Raw genomic sequence first — 20,617 nt, 5'->3', positions numbered from 1 at the left:
TATTTCTTCGTTTGTATGTATAAATCTGATGTATACGAGGTGTATGTATCTATCGATAAACACGCTGAAGAAATAAATAAAGAAAAGAAGAAACATGTTTTCTCTTGCTACCTGAATTATAAATCGAAAACATTAGACTATGATGATATATGTACTGTACTGTTCAAAAGACTTATTATATTTTATAAACAAAAAAATATAATATTACACGAAGATAAGATTTATTTTAATAAAAATAATCCTTCCACAGTGCGTGCAGAAACTTTTCCGAAGAATTGTATACGGTCTAAAACTTCTGCACTGTGCCGTATTTCATTCTCGATATCTTATTCCTCAACTATAGTGACAAAGTTCGCAATAGCCCGACAGCATTCGACAAATCCCTCGTACGTTCCGAACATTCGCGTTGCGTCGATTAATCTCAGTCGTGCATCTAGCGTTATTACACTTAATAGCCTTTATGGTCGTTAAAAAAAAAGCTACTTTACACGAAGCTGTCGACGAAATAGCGCGCGTGAGCACGCCGGAAAGAAAAAGAGGGTGGTTAGGTGGCAAAAGCGGAAGACAGCTGGCGCTGGTTCGTGTCGCGTGCGCCGCGGTAAGCGACAACAGCTCGCGTCGCTTGGCTAAGCACATTAGTCCCGACAACCGTAATTAAAACTGTTACGTGACAACATTGGTCAGGCCCAACGTTATCATACAGTTAGCATCGTCCCCTAATAACAATATATTTTCCCCCCAATGCCTCTGTGTCGCGTCTGCAGTTCGATTTATGGTACACGCGTCCCGTTGACAGACAACCATCGCGATCGGAATATCTTTAATGGTCACTAGGATTTCACTAAGGCGCCGAAATATGTCCGTTTAGAAAACAGCAACCGCGATGCAACACATACGTGCAATGTAAAAGTAACACGACGATTTGATCGCATTGGAAATCGAACCCTTTCCGGCCTAACGATCCTTTTATTGCTCCTTTTTCTAGTCTTTGATGCTTTCAGTTTGAAGCTCAATTGCTTTTGACAGCATTTCTTTCCTAGATGCTCTTGTAAAATAATTTACCAATTGATACAACCAAGTGCGATATGGTGAAATAAACAAACGTCGTACTTAGTTCTCGGTTTAGTTGCAGATACAGGTATTTTTGAATCATTCCCACGTAAATAGTAAATATGTTAATTTTTATCTTAATTCGGAGCATTTATAGGTGATTTCTGCAATGTAGAATTGAGAATGATGGAATACGCGCTTTTGGCGCCGTTAGATGATTTAGTCCTAATTATAGCGAAATTTACCAGCTGTTTGGCACACTTATCCATTAATTCAATATACATGTGATACGAATAATAACGATGCTCTTAAATTCTTCGTTTGATGGCATCGATCCAATTGCTTAAGAGAACGAGAGCAATATATACTTCAAAAAATAAGTTTGGGTTTGTTAAATTTTCTACAGGAAAAATTATTTTATGTAAATGGACTTTTATGAATATCGTATTATTGCTCATTGCGATATCTATATTTTAATGAAATGTTAACGGATGCAAGAAAAAAGCAGCGAAAGCTATGCACGCGTTCATTTTAAAACAATTTTATACATTTGTTTAGCGTGATAGCTTACTAACCGCATAATTCACAGCATGTGACAAATTTGTTAAATAATTATTCAAATTAAATATAACAGAGAGTAAATAAATAAATAAAACAATTGCAAAACGATTTAATATACCCCTAACAGGAATTACAACACTGAAAATATGGTTCCACTATAAATAACATAATGTAAATATTCATATATCCACTTACAAAATTTCTCTACGTTGTATTCGCAAGTATCATAAATAAATTACACCCAGCAAAAATGGAACGATGAATAAGGAAAAATTAATTACGCCCAATTATGCCGCAAAGGTACATAACTTTATCTTATTTGAATATAAAATATCGCAATTATACCAGCTTGCAGCATTCCACGCAATGTGTTATTTAAAGAGGCCATCATGCAGAATATCGTGTATTAATTATAGCGTATAAAATAAAACACCTAGTTTTATAATACATTATGGATAAATCAGTTCTCGTTAACAAAATCATATGGATACTTCGAACAGACATTACTTTAAGTAAATCAATATCTTTTAGAGTAATCACTTTAACCTTTCACTTAAAACAACTTTTTTCCCCCTATCTTTACTTTATCTGTACCCATAAATTCAATAGTAATTGTACCGTAAAATACACAATTTCGAACAACTTAATGGATTTTTAATAACCACATATACATATAGCCACAAATTGAGCTGAAATTATAATATCGTTCAGTAATTATCACATAACATTATACAAACACATAAAAAACGTTAACCGTGACTGTCAATAGTCATGAGTATCAGAGCAATATCTTTAATTTTCCACTTAATACGTTTTTTCGCTTGTCTTTAATTCACTCCTATCCACATAAATAATTCGTAAGGTGTAGAAACTTGGAGCAGCTTAATGGATTTTTAATAAGTATTTACATACCTGCCTCTAACATACACGCGCTGCCATAATGTACTTTTTTACCGACATTCCCTTCGAGGCTTCAAGGTTAAAGAACCTTGACCACGACAATCTAAAATACCTGAAACCATTTATATAGAAATCCATTATTGCTTCCAGACAGAAGCCAGACGAAAGCTAAAGCGGACGGAAACCACTTCTATTCTTGCGCTCTCTACACAAACATCGATCCACAGAGGGAAAGCAGGAATTTACGAATTAATCGCAAATCGTCTTCCCTTTCATTATACTCGCGCTATCGTCGACGACTCGCCAATAAGCGTATTATTTGCGATATCTCGCAGGGAAAGCTCGTGCATGCGGCAAAAGGTATAATAACTTTCTTGAATGGGAGAACGATACCCGATGGTGTGCACGTTTCGCACGTAGCCCCAGTGCCACGTAGACGTGGCGACGGCATGGCATGGCACACCGGACACCGACCATGATTCACGGCTCCTGGGCTTTGCACTCTGTGCATGCGCCACAAGCGTTAATGCCACATTAGCGGCGCACTTTTCCCGAAGTTAATGCACCAGCAAATTCGCATTTAAAGTATCCATTCACCGCGGCCGACGCCGTCCTCGGCTTCAATACTGTTTAACGACGTAATCTATGCGGTCGTTCGGCGGGAAAGAAATCCGTGACATTCGACAATTCACCTGTCGAGGAAATTGCCATGGGACGTTCCTTTAACCCCGGCGACTGGGGGGTAAAAAATGTAATATGATATATAATATACGTGCATACGCGTGGTAAGATATGATATACCCTGAATTTCTTGAATAATCTAAATTGTATACGTTAAATTCTTTGCTCTAATATCAAATTTATATTCTTGTGTTTAATATTTAATTCATTTATGTCGAATGCAAGTAGGATTTATTTTTCATTCTTAAATGAAAAAATATTTTTGCCACTTCTACAATAAAATTCACATGTCTAGATCTATATTTACTAACTACAAAAATATTATTAAACCAGGAGAATAGCTTTTTTTAATCCAGGTAGCACTTATATTAACAGTGATAAAGAATGTAGAAAATTTGTAAGCTTCATAATATTAATTATCATCCGTTCGCTTTTGTGACACGTAGAAACAATGTAACAATCGCGAATACGGTGGTATGACATATAAGCTGTTTGCTAACCGCGTAAAGTTTGCTTTGCGATGCACGTTTCCAGCCACGTATGCTTCATTCTGGGCCAACGTATCTTATATAATACACCAGTACAATAATTAACGTGAGTGCATACGGAACATCATAGATACAATGTTGCATCTCGATTATCCGGACTAATTGGATGACGTGCAGCCCGAATGATCAAACGTTTGATTAATCAGTTCCGTAATCAAGATTTCAGCGCTCGCGCGCTGTTTGTTTTGTTATATAAATGAAAGATTACATCTCGACATTTGTATTGTTAATCGGGATAACTTTAGAAAAAATGTGCTATTATGAAACCTATTCAATGACAAAATTAACCTTTCAATAGTTAGCCCATTTGTCGAACGTGAGAAACGATTGAACATTTTGTCTGTACTTTGTAAGATGTGATTAGATGTTAGGTATATACATTGCAGCATCGTGCATTAATCGATTAAATATGTCAGAGCGAATGCATTCGTAATTGCTTACATTCTGCGTTTAACATATTCATATAACCGTTGCATTTCAAATTTCTTTTTTACGTATCGTCAAGATATCTCAGATAAGTTACCTAGGGCAGTGTATTGGAACAAGAATTAGGTATTATTTAAAATGAAGACGTTTCTAACGAGACAAGAGAGTACAATTTAAGGAACAGATACATACACTTTAGTAGCAGTGAATGTATTAACAGACAAATATTTTGTACAAATTTATATCAAGTCAAATTAAATTATAAGAAAAATAAGATATTATTGTCAAAGCATTTTCAACTCATTTAAATTACTATAAAATTACTGTAGAATGTAACATATAAATTGAAAATTAAATAAGAAAAACTAAGAATTGTAAGAACAATTCCTTTACTCGTTTCTAAGTATTGTAATCTATCTTTTGTTAAAAAAAAAATTAAGTTTCAAAAAGACATTCATTGTATATACTGAATATTTACGATATGTAAATATGTAAGTACGTACCACGCTTATTCTGTACTAGGTAATTGTAACGTTCCATTAGTAGACATACCTGTAACACGATATATTTATATATTATTTACAGTATACTGTAACATGCACGTATATTATAACATTATATTATAGTATATTATAACTTCTTAGTACATTTAGTAACTATAATGAATTCTCAAAAAGGTTAAAGAGAAACGCCACTTTCCTTTCGCTTGTTTCGAAAATGATTCTCTATATACAGCCATTTCATAGAATCTATGCAGACGTGATTACTGGAAGGCTAAGAATTTTTATACGATTAGAACTCATCATACTTGAATATATAAAATAAATATATATATAATATATGAAGTAAAATTTTCATTCAACGTGTAGATTGCAGATACACGTAAACACCCGCAATATGTATATACTTGATAATTTATACTATGTAGTAAAATGACTTTTCATAATTGCAGAATATGACTGCGAATGTAATGTAAACAATACACGCAAGTCTTCAGAAATTAATCACCTGCCGGAGGCGTACGTATTAGTACCTAGCTGCTTAATAATATATATTAAATTACCTTGATTAGCACCCATATGTATTACACCATAATCATATAAAGTACCTAAATGTTTGTAAATGTAAATGTAAGCGTGCATTTCTTGGATATTACCAAGAACTACCTCGATCTTTATATGTATATCAAAAAGGCTTTCAGCCGTGCAGCTAAAAGGTTAATTACTCAAATACATGGAAAAATGTAGTATTATAAATTACTCTGCAACGGCTAATAGCATATAATTAGGGTTTATGGACTTAATCGTTAACATAATTTGAAGAAAAAGTCATTTTATCATCGCCGAGATATGAATTACACACATTGCAGCTTGTGGAAATATTTTGCTTTAAACACTAGGAATTCGCGATGGGATACAGGATAAGGTAATGATACCAAACTTTTGAATAGGTGCTGTATATCGATATTAAAGTCTCATTTACGCGGCCACGTAGCTAACGTCCCACGTACACCTATAATTTCCAACAAAGTAACATGTTCCAACATCCGTACCGTAAATTTTAATATTCTTATGATCCCATGCTGCTTACCATTCCATTCAGCTTAGAAGAACAAAGCGTTGCTTTTTATCTGCAGGAAATATCCATTCATCGTTTGCACGTAAGATAAATGCTAACAAAGAGAGAGAGAGAGAGAGAGAGAGAGAGATCCTGAACGTTTTAACGAACCGCGTTACAAACGAAGAATGACGAACGAGCAATGACCATGGGAATGTTATGCACGACCACGCGATGCCCCTCGTCCCAAATCGTTGTGTTCTCCTTGATCGATTAACGCGAAGCGAATTCGCGTCGTTAAAAGAACGAATACACAACAATAACGAGGCATGGGCAAGCGCGAGCGGAGTATGCTCGTTAGGAGGTAGATTTCGTTCCACCGATCTTAATGATCCTTGACAATGCATGGAAGCCATTCGTTCACTCAATCGGGAGCACCGCGACGCTATTATCGTTTTGTCGAAGACGTTCCTCCGACTTACGAATAAAAACGATCCGATGTGACGATTAATCCCACTGCCGGGGTTATCACTTGGAATACAATTGACGAGGGACGAAGAGAAAAACAACCATTCGAAAAATGCGATTGTTGAAAAATACAGGAGGCTACTATTATACTAATCCTCTAGAATATTATGATGATTAGGGAAAAGATCACAATTAATTGCGGTCTTTCTTGTTTCGTTTAAAAATATAGCACAGTTTGTATCCGTTTAGAAATTAATTTAATTTTGCAGTATTAATTATTATGAATTCAAACTACGATATTTTATATTAAAATATATATCCTACGAATGTTGGTTATATTTTAGTCTACAAAACTTAATTATTTCTGATATGATAATTATAACTTTCTCAAGAATTAAATAAATTCTTTTATTATTCTCTCTCGACGGTTCAATGATCAAAAGTTATGTAAAAATAAAAAATGGACTTCCTCTGAATTTCCCGAAGTTCATTACTAAATCATATTTCATAATGCACCACATATCTTTTTAATATATTTTATCGGAAGTTACTTAGCTCTGATACCAGCAGTGTCCGTTTTAGCTACCTAACGCTCCTCCAACAGCGTTATGAAGAATTCAGGAAGCTCTTAACTCGTATTCCGACATAAATGCACCAAGCTATTCAAGACGTTACGTTCAATTCCGCTCTGAAAGGAAGAAACAGCAATCGCACCCTCATTTAATTAACCCCTTTCAGATCTCCGAAGGGTGAAAAACCTTTACGGCAAAGAAAAGGTAGAAAGGGGGAAAGTTTCAGTTCTATAACGCCGTTGTGCAACGATATAACCACCTACGTCTAACTCATCTACTTCTTTCTTACTCCAAACAGATATTTCCCACCTGTTCTACTCTGTTACATCTCTACAATCCAAGATGCTAGCTAACATATGAGATGTAATGATGCAACATTCGAATACGACTCGTTCGGTGAATTCCGGCGAAGGTGAAAAGAGCAAAAAGAGGCAAGTACGATAAAAAGAAACGCTGTTGGTTCCACAGACGATGAGAAGGAACAGTGAGGGAGGGCAGTGATTGGAGAAACTCGGTCCGATGCACGACACATAATGAGATACCGCGGTAAGGAGAACGAGAAGCAACACTGTGCAATAATTTATCACGTAAAAGGTATCGCCTTTGGCGTCCGGTAAATGTTCGTCGATAGGTCACGCCTGTCCCAATGAGAGGCGAAAACCGTGGCGTAAGGCTGCGTTCGCATGCGCATACACGGTACCCAAGCGAAATGGACCGGGGACATGTTAAGCATCGGGCCGATCGAACGTCTGGAGAGCCAGTATTTTTGCTCGTTACGAATTATGCGTCGATTGCGTTACCACAGGCCACTTTTGTGTTGCGTTTGAATTACACGGCCCGTGCATTACCCGTGGTCTGTTATTCACGTATAAACCCGTCCTCGCTTGTACCAGCAATATTCGACGTCGATAAACTCGCAGCAAGTTCGAGATAGGAGCCATGCATGCCGGCCCGGCACTGTGCCAAAGACTTTGCTTCCGACATGAGTGACTCTTCCTGCCGTTGATCGAGCGAATCGAAACGATAGGCCGGTTGGTTCGTGATGGGCATTTACGAGCCCGGCCTTTATGATCTTTATTCCAGCGATACGATGTTGCCAGCGCCCAGCCTTTCTACTAAATCCGATTTGTTTAATCCTATTCCGAGAGATGCACCGTGTAAATTGATAAAGTGGCCGTGATACATATTTCCTTCTGACGAATGACGCAAGACTTTTTCTAGAGTAGCAGTAGTCGTGTGACATCTCGCTGGATTTATAGGTAGGTTAAATTTTCTATATTGTATGATATAGATTCGGTGAGCAAGGAAGAGACTCGAATGCCACATTCATGTTCGAATAATTTCATTTATATCATAATTAATGAAATTAGTGAAAAATCAAGTTTCTTTTCTTTCTTTTCGTAAGTTATTCGCTATAGTTAGAAAGGTTGGTCCCGAGACAAGTTTGGAAACCTTTCACCGAGAAATTATGTAATGCTAATCACACAGTCGGAACATAATGCAAATACAGATACCGAAAGAGTCGCTTAATTAGACAGAAGTAAATTGAGTTTTGATAACGTTCCGCAGCCACTAATTAGCTGAACTTGCGCAACAGGTTTGATCATCGAAAACCGATTTCCAGTTCAATGGTATTTCGTTCAAAAATGTGATAATTGTTTTAGAAAACGAATAATGCGTATACAAAAATTGCATGACGAAACATTGATTTTAATTTGGTAGAATGACGTAATATAGCAGTAGCCTCGAAGTAACTTCAAAATCTTTTTAAATTTATATTAGGAAACAATATAGGTAGAAATAAAAATAAACAGAAATTGAAATAAAAAGAAAAGCCACATTCTTCGATCGGATATTCAAGCAAAATTTATAGCACCATAATCAGATACATTGCCAATTGATAAGCGCACGCAACCTCTTCTCATCGCATGTTTTAAATTAATTCCGCGTTGCTCCGGCTAACAAGACAGCGCGGCATCTTCGATCAACCTCCGATTACATATTTTCTTCGCGACAAGCAACAAAACCGTGAATATTAATTATATTCTCAACGGGCTGGACATTGTTGCGAATTTCGTGGTGGCTCGAGATTCTGGAAACTCATCGTCGTAAACTTCCGAATTCGTGATCGAACGAGGACGAAGATGAAAGTGAAGACAAGGACGAGGAATACGGTGGACGACAACGACGACCACGAAGAAGACGAAGGATTAAAAAAGAAAAAAAGGAACAGTTCGAAATCCCAATTACACGTTTGGTCCTGAAGCGAGTGGCCAAGAATCCCAAAGTTTTATCGGCAGAATGCGGCGAATCGCGAAGAGTCCGCGAGTTCGCTGAAAAAAAATAAATAAATAAAAAGAAGGTCGCAGAAGGCGCTGCAACGGCGAATTGCCGTGCCCCACCTGTATAATGACGGTGCTCTCCGTTCCTGAAGAGAGGAATGTCGTGCAATTACGGCCGGTGGCCCTCCGCTGCTGCTTGTACGTCGAATGACTTAAGCGGCATTTAGTGGTTTTCGGTGTCACAGCGTTGCTTCGAGGAAAAGAAAAAGAAGTTACACGAGATAGTAATCGGTGAACGACGAACAAATTGCTCCTTTCACGGCCTGTCTGATGGGATTACCTGATCTGCGAATAATCAGCATAGTTGCGGAAACCTTTAAGCCGGCCGAAAGGAACAATGTCACTTTGACTTTCTATTCGGCAGATAATAGTTCCAGGTTCAAGATAATATTTGATTGGATCGAACACACAGTTTTCGAGATTCAGGAACAGTTTATAATTGCGGATGGCTAACCGAAGAAAGAATTTTTGAGCGTCGTAATGTAGAGATATTTTTTACTAATTTCTTTAACGTGTTCAAACCGGAATTGTTTATCAATCTATTGCATCGTATAGAGTACAGAGTATAGAGTAATTGAATCATGAATTTACTCTTTGTTGCATGTTTAGGGTGATATGTAATGCATCATAAACAAATATGAATGGAAATAATCGAATTAAAAGAAATACTTCATATTACAATTTCATATTACAAAGAAATACGAATACGTGTGTGTAGATCTACATTTCAGATCCGATAACGATAATAACGCGGTTATATGTAAATGTAAATAAGTAACATAATTTTATTAAAAAATTTATATTAATATGAAAATATTAAATTATGCCGGAGTTGATAATTAGTACGATATCTTAATCTTAAATTACAAAAGTATTTTAAAAAGTTAATTAAATATTGAGACAGAACTAGTGTAACGAATCTTTTACAGTTATTTCTGCAACGCCACTTTTCAGTATTCTTCCATTTTATTTGTATTTTACAAATAACGAATACAAACATAAAAAGATTTATTACTAAAAAAAAAAAGCAAAGAAAAATACGAATATCCTGGCTATAACATGAACTGTATATCATTCTAAAATCTTCTATAAAATATTGCAACATGGAAGTTATTTTAATTGAACTGTTTCACGGAAGCTCTCTCGCAAAAATATTACTCTGTCTAAATATCGACAGGAAAGATTATCGGAACTCGACACGTTCAACCAACGATTGGATTTTTCAGCAAAAACTGGCCACACGATACCGTGTTCTGAGAGAAAAATGACCTATCAACGCACAAATTTTTTATACATTACTATGTATAAAAAAAAACCATGTATCGATCCATCTGAGCAACGTCGATGCTTCTACGCTGAATAACGTTCAACTAATCCTAACATTACTAATTACATTTTGCACGTCACTATTTATTCCTGCCATCAAATAAAATAGATACTTGCAACATGCAAATACTTTAATACGCAAATCTTCATACATTGTACAGATATTTGTTGAAGAGATTTTTTAAAGATGTTTGAAGAGAAAAGATAATTTTTCTATCGTCTGTAGCTTCGTTTATTATCAATAACTGGACGTTCATGCAAATTCATATAATATAAGTAATATAAATAGAAATTTATTAAATATCGAAAATTGATATATTCTCTTTCAACAACTCTGTCATTTCTTCGATAGAAACATTCTTTGGATACTTTTACATCGAAATTTACCTAAGAGTTTGACACGTTAAAGCTTCAAAATCTGCATATCTACTTGTCGGATAGTCGCAATATCTCGATTGCCTACGCGAGAGTTAAAGCACAATCTTGTCCAATTCTACAGAAAGGCAGAGTCGTAAACAACCAATTTGTGACACCTAATTTCATCTACAATCGCTTCCATAAAGGCCTGAAAAGTACTTCTGAAAAAAAGAGGTTTAGTATTATGAAAAAATACTAAGATAAAAACCTAGCTGTATAATGATACCCAAACAAGCTACGCAATAATTTCCAGCCTGAAATGCACGAGAAACAGATATGGTTATCCACAATATTGCATTCGCGACGATTCAAACTGATATACGGCGCAAAAAGGTTTTACGCGTTACGGCGAGACGCTTTCAGAACGTTCATAATCCTACATTTTGCAACTCACAAAAGGCAAGAATCGGCTTGAGTAGAAACGTTGCTACGCCTACGCGCGCATCCGCGAATAAACATCTCAAAACAGGGCTCCTTCCTACGATAATTCAGCGTTCATCAGACAATCCGCGGTGATTCTCGTATGAAATCTCAGGAAGCCGAACGAGGCTTTCTTCTTGCCAAGGCCATTCCGTATTCAATCGTTGGAACGATAACGTTACGCTTGGATGGGGGAGGAGCGGGTTAGACGCGGGAATTCCAAATCATCGTCGGGATAATGAAGTCCTCCGGTGAAGTTCGTGTTATCCGGTAAAATGCGAGCCAGCTTAGCGGCACAATGACTCGATAAATCTTTGGGCCGGGCTCAATCACGCCACTAACGATCTTCTTGGACGATTTCCTGGGAGTACGTGAAACTCATTCGAACGTGGCGCGGAGAGCGCGCGGTTTAAATCCGTCGCATAAATTACCGACGTCCGGTACGCCGTGGCACCCTTTACAGCGTTGTACGTACGTTTTACAACGTCGAAAGGACGTAAAGTCTCGGCCTGCGAAATAACTTCCCGAAGCGGAGCTCACTCTCCCGCGTAGCCGGCGTAATTAATGCCGACCACGTCGATAAGTTTCGCCCGTTTCGCCGGAAGAAATGGCCGAAGCCAGACTGTGACACGGGGTCTGGAGAGGGTGGCGCGGGGCCGACACGAAAAACCCGCATTAAAATTCTTGTCCGGAAAAAACGGGCAGAAAATAGCCGGAAAGAGAGAAAGAGTAAAGGGAGTAAGTAAATTAAGAAGGCTCGAACGGAGGAGGAAAAAATAAAAGGCAACTGACTCGTCGTCCACGGGAATGGTACAGATGGTCCAACGTTCCTTTTAATCTTCCCATTCAACGGATCTTTTACTGGGTATTTAAAGGTGAAACGAACGATCCTTGCTCGGATTGACGTGCAATTAAGGAAGAGGGAAGTCTATTTTTTCTCAGACGAACGGAAGATTTACCTATTTTGTTTTTAGTATCGAACGTTGAATGCCATTCTTGTAGGTTTCTTAAGCGACAGAGTGCAATTAAGAGCAGCAACAGTTTGTTTTATTTGATAATTTTTCATTTCTTCCAATTTTTTATATTAATTTTGACTTCTTTTGATTCCTATTACAATGTATCAGGTTGTCCGAAAAGTTTCTTTCGTTTTATAAGGAAATAATAGACGTACAATGTTTTTTGTTTTATATTAGTTTATGCATGAACATAATGATAGGAATAGAACGAAATGGGTCATACCTAATTCAATAAAACAATATAAAACAGAAATTGTTGTTCATCTATTATCAACTTATGAAACGAAAGAAACTTTTCGCACAACCTAATATATAATTCCATATTTAGCATGCATTTTAACGAAGAAGCAATTGCTTGCGATGGTAACAGATATTTTAGTTTATCAATGTATCACTCATAAATGTTTTCGCTATTACGCAAGCTTTGAATCTAGTTGATTATTTCAATAACGTTGTAACACTCCGCACTCTCTAAAATTAGATCGTAAGAACGCAACCAATCTTCGTGGATCTCGAAGATATCAAAGATCCATCCAAAATCAACAAGCATCGAAATACTCTTCATTCGCAAGGAGTTCAATAAAATGGACCTGTATCGATCGAGAGCAAGAAACGGTTGCAAACGTGGAGGTAGCGAACGAGGTAATAACGAAGGGCGAGGAATGAGAAAAAAAAGGCAGGGTAAAGACGAGAGAAGGAAAGACAATGAAAGATAGGAACGGGGAGCGTGTAGCAGGCGAGTCAGTCAAAGTCATCGACCCACGTGCCACGAGAAGTTGGCCGACGTGGGCAGAGACTAATGGGAAGATATATACCGGCGGCCGAACGTGGATGGATAGACGTAGGTATTACCGGCGTCAGTATCATCTGGCACATCGAGCGCTATGCGAGAGCACGTTGAGCGCGTGGGCGCCGCTCGTTTCGCTTCCATAAAATAGCCTTCGAAGGCTCGCGGCCCGAATGTTTCTGCGGTTCAACGGCGTGGGCATACACGCCGCCACAGAACTGTATTACTACCGATCCCTGTTACCTTAACACTGACAATGAAAGGAGCACGTGTTGCTTCAGCAAGATCAGCCGGTAGGAAAGAGACACCCGCCAGAGAATGTGGGAGACACGTTACCAAGTCGTTAATGTTTTACGAGTTCCTTGTACATTAGCTATCTCGCTACATTCTGATCAGTTATAAACGCTGAGGAGAGCGGCATAGAGTAGACCAACGATCCGTCCCAACAGTTTCACGGAAACATGATTAATGATTTTTTTTTCAAGAATCTCGTATTTCTCAGGCGTTGATGGTCTTGTGTTATTAATCATGTAGTTTAAGAACTGTGTATCTCAGAGACTCCTAGATGTTAATACCTTTTTATGTTGTAACGCCACGATCGTTATGAAAGGTATCATCGTTGAAGAATTATGTGTCGTGAAGAAAAATGAAACGCCTGGTAGTTGTAAACAGAGATTAAGATGTTGGTGGAAGTTAGAGAATGTATCTTTTTCGGGATCAGTATAAGATATTCTAATTTTGAAGTTATACAAATGGAATATCTTGAAGAAGTTCAGATACAAAGTTAGAAAGGAATAGAAACATGAAATGATGTATGGTGTATGTAGAAATTTGATCGATCATTTTAATATACGTATCTTGCTCGTGATATCTGGGCCAAATTTTCCTAAATTTTTAATCGTGTCGATCGATCTGAACCGAAACAAAAATTAGGCAAAATTGAACTCTTTTCTTCAACCGTCACGTCCAGATATAATCATTACGCATACATCTCGCAATAAAACGCCGAAACGTTGCAATTGTACGACATGATTTATGTCTGACGATATAATTGATCGACGAGTTGGATTAAACAGTTCCATGAATCTCTCGTTTGCAAATAAGCACAAACGGATAGCTACAAGATAGGGAGGACGCGAGATGAATAGAAAAGTCTACGAAAGATCTATTGCAAGAAGATTGCAGAGAATAACTGTTACGTGGCCAATTCGATTTAGACGTTTAACAATGCGGCTCATTGTTTCTCGCTGGATGCCATCTACAAAACGGATGTTTTCATGGCGAAAAATGGCCACCCACGCAACATTGCAAGACACTGGCGTGCTAATCGACCACGGGGTCCTGTAACAAGCCGGCCGCAAGCCAAGCCACTTAGTTGACCGTCTTTGCGGCTGAAGCAGTTTCCAAGCAGTTTTGCATCGTCCTGTGAAATCCATTCATCGCGCATAAAATATGCTGAATATCGCTGTGGCTTCGTGTAGAACTCGTTTCGAGAGATTTAAAGGTGCTTAATATTTGCTATAAACTGTGCTTTAATATGTAATAATATTATAGTTAACATTAATAATAATTTATATATATATATATATATTTAATAATATTAATATTCGATAATAAAGTTAGAGGATTTTAGTAATTTGTTATAATTGGAAAAATAAGCTTTATCATTTGGTTATTATTTCGCAACAGATAATAATTCGCGTAATTAATTTTGTTTGAAAGATGGAAAACGGTGGAAATTGCGAATATTTCAACGTATCTTGAAAAATGAAAATAATACTAGATAGGACATTTTAATTAAGAAGCCAGAAATTTTGTCCTCTGTTTCAAAGTGCTTTCAAAATACACATTACTGAAAATCATGTAATAGACAAATATTTCGTATGGCTTTCAAAATGCTGTCTAAGAGTCTCGTAATTTCGGAAAATATTTTCCGAAATTATTATTAAAAATCGTGTTAAATAGACAGAGTGTTGGCCACTCGACCTCGATATTTACGCACCAGTTTAAGATACGTACCACTCGAAACCAAGCTTTGAGCAGTCGCTTTGCAACACGCGCTGAGTTTGTTGGCGAACTGAAATATACGGTAGGCAAGCAAACATTGCATAATGACCTACAGAGTCGGGAAATCGGTGTTTTGCGCAGACCTGCATCGGCCCTGTAATTCGATGGGCTAAAATGAACGCAGTGAAATCCACGATGATGCACAAGCAATTAGCAAAGTCCTCGTGCATGCGACTCTGATGCCAGAGGAACATTTAATGGCTCTGATGCGAGTTACGTACCGGTTCGTTGACAAGTTACATTTACTGAAGCTGTCAACGACGACACCAGAACTCACGTTTCAAAGAGACGAGACGCTTTTTGAAATTTCATCCGCCGTCCCGCGTTCGTACAGAACGCGACGAAACAGGTCAACTTTCTGCTCGGCAGCTTATTCTCGATTGACGTTAAGAATTTATGGAGGACATCGTCCGCGAACGAACTTCGTTTGACAAAGATTGAGCGGGAAGAGGAAGTTTTACCACATTTATAGACATGTAGAAATATTTATTCGAAGAGGAAAATTTAGAACTTCTATTTCAATAATGTAACTGAAGAAACTTGTTTCGATATCATTCGAGTCTCAGAAATTTTATTTATGTATCCGTATTCCAACTTACCTATTAAGTTCCCCGAATTATATGATTTATTAATTTCACTCTATAACTTACGTAGAGGACAAAACATACATGTATCGATATTCATCCAAGGATTATTATAATTTATTTATTAATTTCGAACTACACGATTCATATTTACTGCGAAGCATATTACGCTGATTTTGATCAATCTTTTGTTACTACAACAGTTCTCATATTATTTTATAACACGTTAATTAAAATTATTGATTTTATTGAAATTTCACGACAATTGAAATGATTCAATAATATATCGTGTATTTCAGTACGAAAAAAAATATATATAAAAAGACGTTAAATAAAAGGAAACCCACAAAAGTGTTTGTGATACTTGTAACCCATCGATAGTTGGCAAAAGTATATGAAAAATGTAAAGTCAATCTCACGAAATAGAGTGGCAAGTTCCTGCACGATTTCAAGTAAGCTATAAACATAATGAGCGGAGTGAACAACGAGTTATCGGATGACCATAATTTGGCAAAGTATAATCAAATGCGAGAAAGATTATGTATTTAAGTACACTGAAATCTCTTAAGAATCCTTCACGCGCACAAGAAGTTATTACACTTTAGAACTTATTCAACCACTCAGCTTTTATTTTATTTCCTTTTTGTTCGACATCAACGTCCTCGACCGTGGACTCGGGACAATTACACAACGACGACGTTTTGACAAGAAGAAAATTACAGACAATTGTCGGTGCTCGGACAATTATCTTCGAACCTGCAAGTTTCTCCTCCGGTGGATTCGTTCGTCCACCGAGACGAGCCGAAAACGGAGCTAGGAAATTATGAGCCGGTGTACACGACAGAGCTAATTGAAAATAATTGGCCGGCCGGTTATGCGCGGCTCGAGACACGAAGCGGGCATAAATCTCTGATAATTCGTCGTATAAAGGAGGAGAGGATGCGAATAATGACGAGCATCTCTCGGTGTACGTAGAAGGCAGGATAAAGTGGTCACGGATTAAAAAGCCACGGCCGGAGGAAACGGAGGGAAATCGATTTATTTAACGAGCGGAAGTCTCTTTTTGTCCTTTGCTGCCGCCGTTTTCATAAAGGAACGAGACCTGTGACGATATGTCCGAAGCCACGAATAATGGAGAATGAAAGAAGATTGATGAAACAAAGTGAGATTCGGTTCGGAAATAATACAAAGACCTTGTGTCTTTATGCTCGCGTAAAATGTGAAAGCAACGTAAAAGCACGGGAAAGTAATTACCTTGCTGCGATATTAAAATAACAAACGAAACGGTTGGTTTATCTCTATAGTAAAACGAAACGGAATAGGAAAATCGCTGGTGAGCGGGAATTATAAAGAATTAATTGGAGACCAAAGTGAGAAACATATGAGTCTACTTTTGATGACGATCTGATTTTTATTTTAGACTTGGTGGCTAAGAAAAGTATTTGAATACAGAATAGCCAGGGAAGAAAAATAACCTGATAGGTTCGAAGATATGTCTTTTAAAAATATGCGACGAATCTGTGAAATGTATAAGAAAATCTGAATATTTTAATATTTTAATTTAATTAATACTAACGTTAAAATTTCCAAATCTGATAAAAAGATATTTAGCTCAAAATGAAATACAAAAATAATGTTAACGTGAAATTGAGTGAAAATATATTGAATTTTATAATTGGCTTTCTATAAAAGGAGAAACGTAACTTAACATGTTTTCCACCTGCAGCCTTCGATTGTATAAACATAGCGAAAAAGAAGATTTATTCGATCTGTGCAATAGAAGAAAAAGGTTTATCACAAGGGATACGTTATTACGATTTTAAAACATTTTTACGTTCGATTATGCTTCTTTTTATCATTCAACTTTAATACTTCGTGTTTGAGTGAAGCTAATAATCTGTGTGCCATGTACGAATGTACGTTTGATATATCTATGCATGCACATCCGGCCTGGTAACTTCGTTCTTGGAGCACAGCCCACATCGTCTGTTATTCATATTCACGCTGATTGAGATGGAACTGTGTGTCTGAAAATCCCGGTTACGACTGGAACGTCACCAACCCTTTATTCCTTTCTCTCCTTTTCGACGTCTTTGCCTTCGAGTTGGATGAATTGGAGCGAAGATAACCAGTGGAATCGTGTTCTCGATATAGAACACAGCTGCAGTTTAAAATATCCACTTTTCATATTGTTTTACTATCCGATATGGACAGATCTTTAATTTCGTATAAACTGCGATAAAGGAAACTTAATATCGCACAAAAACATTTCTTGCGAAGAAATTTCATTTAATGGTTTAACATAATTTTGTATAAGACTACAATATATTAAGTAAAGGATGTTAGGTTGGAGCGTATGAAATATCGTTTTGACGAGTTAATGTCATCCATTATATACCTTTCTATCGTTAATTATCATATCAAAGAAGAAGAGAATTGTTATAAAAATATCAACACTATTCAATGTCAAGCATCATGAATAATCAGAATATTTGTGTATGATTTTTTTATATGGATTTATATTCTGTCTCGAAGAAAATGACACGAAAGTCATTGAAAACAGAAGTTTTACATTTGCATTAAAGATATCTTTCACTTCACCTAGACAATTTTTAATGCGTAAATTATTCTACAACAACAATAAATGAAGGCCCGTTAACAGCTCCATCCCAACAATTTTTCCATTCTACAACTGAACCTTTCTTCCTGGGAATATGAAATAACAAAGGTAGTTGAAAGGGATTTACACCTTTTCTTTCCCAAATTTTTTACAAATCTCGCAAGAAAAAGTCAAATAAGCTTAAAAGTGAAGCGAATGGAGCTCTGTCTAGTGTCAATGTCTGCCGAGGTATTCGTATTGAATCTCCAAGGAGTACATAATATCAGCGTAGAAAAATCCAAACAATCTTATAGCCTCTCCCTAGCCGGGGCAACACCTAGAATATTATTCGCCTCATTATCATGAAGACGATCCTCGATCGCGCAACTCGCGGCGTCATAAAGCAAGTTTGCGAGCGAGCGAAGCGGCCGGTCGGATTAAACGCGATAATCGGTCCGATAAGAATTTAATTAACGCGTTATATATCTCGCAACGCGATACAAGAGCACCCGAACTCCGCTCGTAAATGCTTAGAAAAGATACCGGTGAGATTCTGCATGGTCTGGCATGCGTGTCCCGCGGCATGTAATATCACGTGCTCTCACGTTTTTCTACCAACACATTTACTGTACTCTCCGGCTCTTTTTCTCGCCAACTTCTCTCGGCCTTATCGTCGTAATATCGGTGCAGGGCCATTACCATATTATCTTGGGTTCACACCTCGCCTATGGACACGCCAGTAGCTGATCCGATACCGATCGGTTCGCAAAAAGCATTTATAATCGTCCGCAATTAAAGCGGTTCCACTGGGGCCCGTTCGTTTACGGCATAGCGTCGCACCGCATTACTTTACGTACTTGTTCATCGCGTTCATTATATCGCACCGTCGTTCGTCCAGGAGGGATTCGGTCGAAGGAGAACGCGACTTGAATACGAAAACGGGCGGACGATCGTCGATCGTACACGATTTTCTCGATTTTAAATCACCTTTGAATACCTTTGAAGTGACGCTTGGATGTCACTACGCGGAGAATGGGGAAAGGTTGTATTCCATGTTGATTTCATCGATTTCGCTGCGCGATGGATATTTAATTTGGATACTTTACGTCAAGGAATATCGTTCCCTTACGCCGTTTGAGTCAAGAAAATACTTAAACACTCACCATGCATATCTTTTATGTTCGCAATGTACGTTTCATATAAAACAGTTTGAAACTTCATTTGCATCGCAATGAGACGCGATTGGCATGATTATATTGGTCGGAGGAAACAATTTGAAAATCTTATTGAAATAATTCATGAAATGCAGAATGTACCTACTATGAAATTGTAAACGAACTCTTTAAAAATAGATCATGAATTAATATTTAATATCAGGAATTAATAATTTTAAACTATCATGAATCTTTTACTTTGAACTTGTTTCTTATCACGCTCCATCTAAATTAGAATTCGTATAGGAATTACAAACGCGGAACTACACAATCTTACACACATACATAATAATACTTGTTAAAAAATGTAAAGTTGTTGAATATAGAAATTCTGAAATTATAAGAACGAAAGTAATCAGGGAAAATAGCACCGCATCAAAGTAGCGTAAAAAACAACAGATTCATAAAGAAACCTTCAGGAAGCTATCATATCCTACGTGGAATATTATTCAACGTAAATATAATTCAAGATTAACATAAAGCATATTCATTTATTGTATAACTCTAACATTCGATCCAGAAGCCTTCCTAATGCAAATTAATTTAAAGAGGGGAAATTTTTCAATAAGAAATAATTACCATGTAATTAGAATACAATTGTATGCAATATAAATTCACGTCACTAGAATAGTATTTGAATCTTATTAAATGGAAATGGGAATAAAGAGTCGCAAAAGAAAAACACAGCATAACTTACGTACTATGTATGTATATAATTTCCATTAGAAGTAAAATCCACATAACGTAGGATCAAGTATCGTTTCATTTTCATTTTCTAAACCTAACAAATTTTACATAACCATTCACTTCTTAACATTGTTTCAAATTGTACCACGGTTGCGATAAATTTGTATAAATTTGTTCTAAAGTTTATTCTAATCCGGTATTTACAACATTTCCATCAACAAGAACAATCCATTCCTTTTAAACGACACAATTTCCTATAATCGGAGACACAACACTCATATTTCCAATCCACTGTCTTCGTGAACAAAATATTTTTCAAATTCAAATAGCGAACATGCTATTTGCATACCGCGTGTCGCATTATTTGCGCAAATGTAAACTTATCAATGGCCTAC

General features: G+C 37.0%; 1 protein-coding gene across 2 annotated transcripts in view; it reads right to left on the bottom strand.

The window, feature by feature from the left end:
• Positions 1-20,617, bottom strand: part of LOC126867402 (mucin-17-like) — a 381,530-nt gene that overhangs the window by 173,161 nt on the left and 187,752 nt on the right. The gene's annotated exons all lie outside the window — the stretch shown is intronic.

The sequence above is a fragment of the Bombus huntii genome, chromosome 7, assembly GCF_024542735.1.
Source record: "Bombus huntii isolate Logan2020A chromosome 7, iyBomHunt1.1, whole genome shotgun sequence".
Taxonomy (NCBI): domain Eukaryota; kingdom Metazoa; phylum Arthropoda; class Insecta; order Hymenoptera; family Apidae; genus Bombus; species Bombus huntii.
This window is presented reverse-complemented; position numbering and strand designations above follow the sequence as displayed.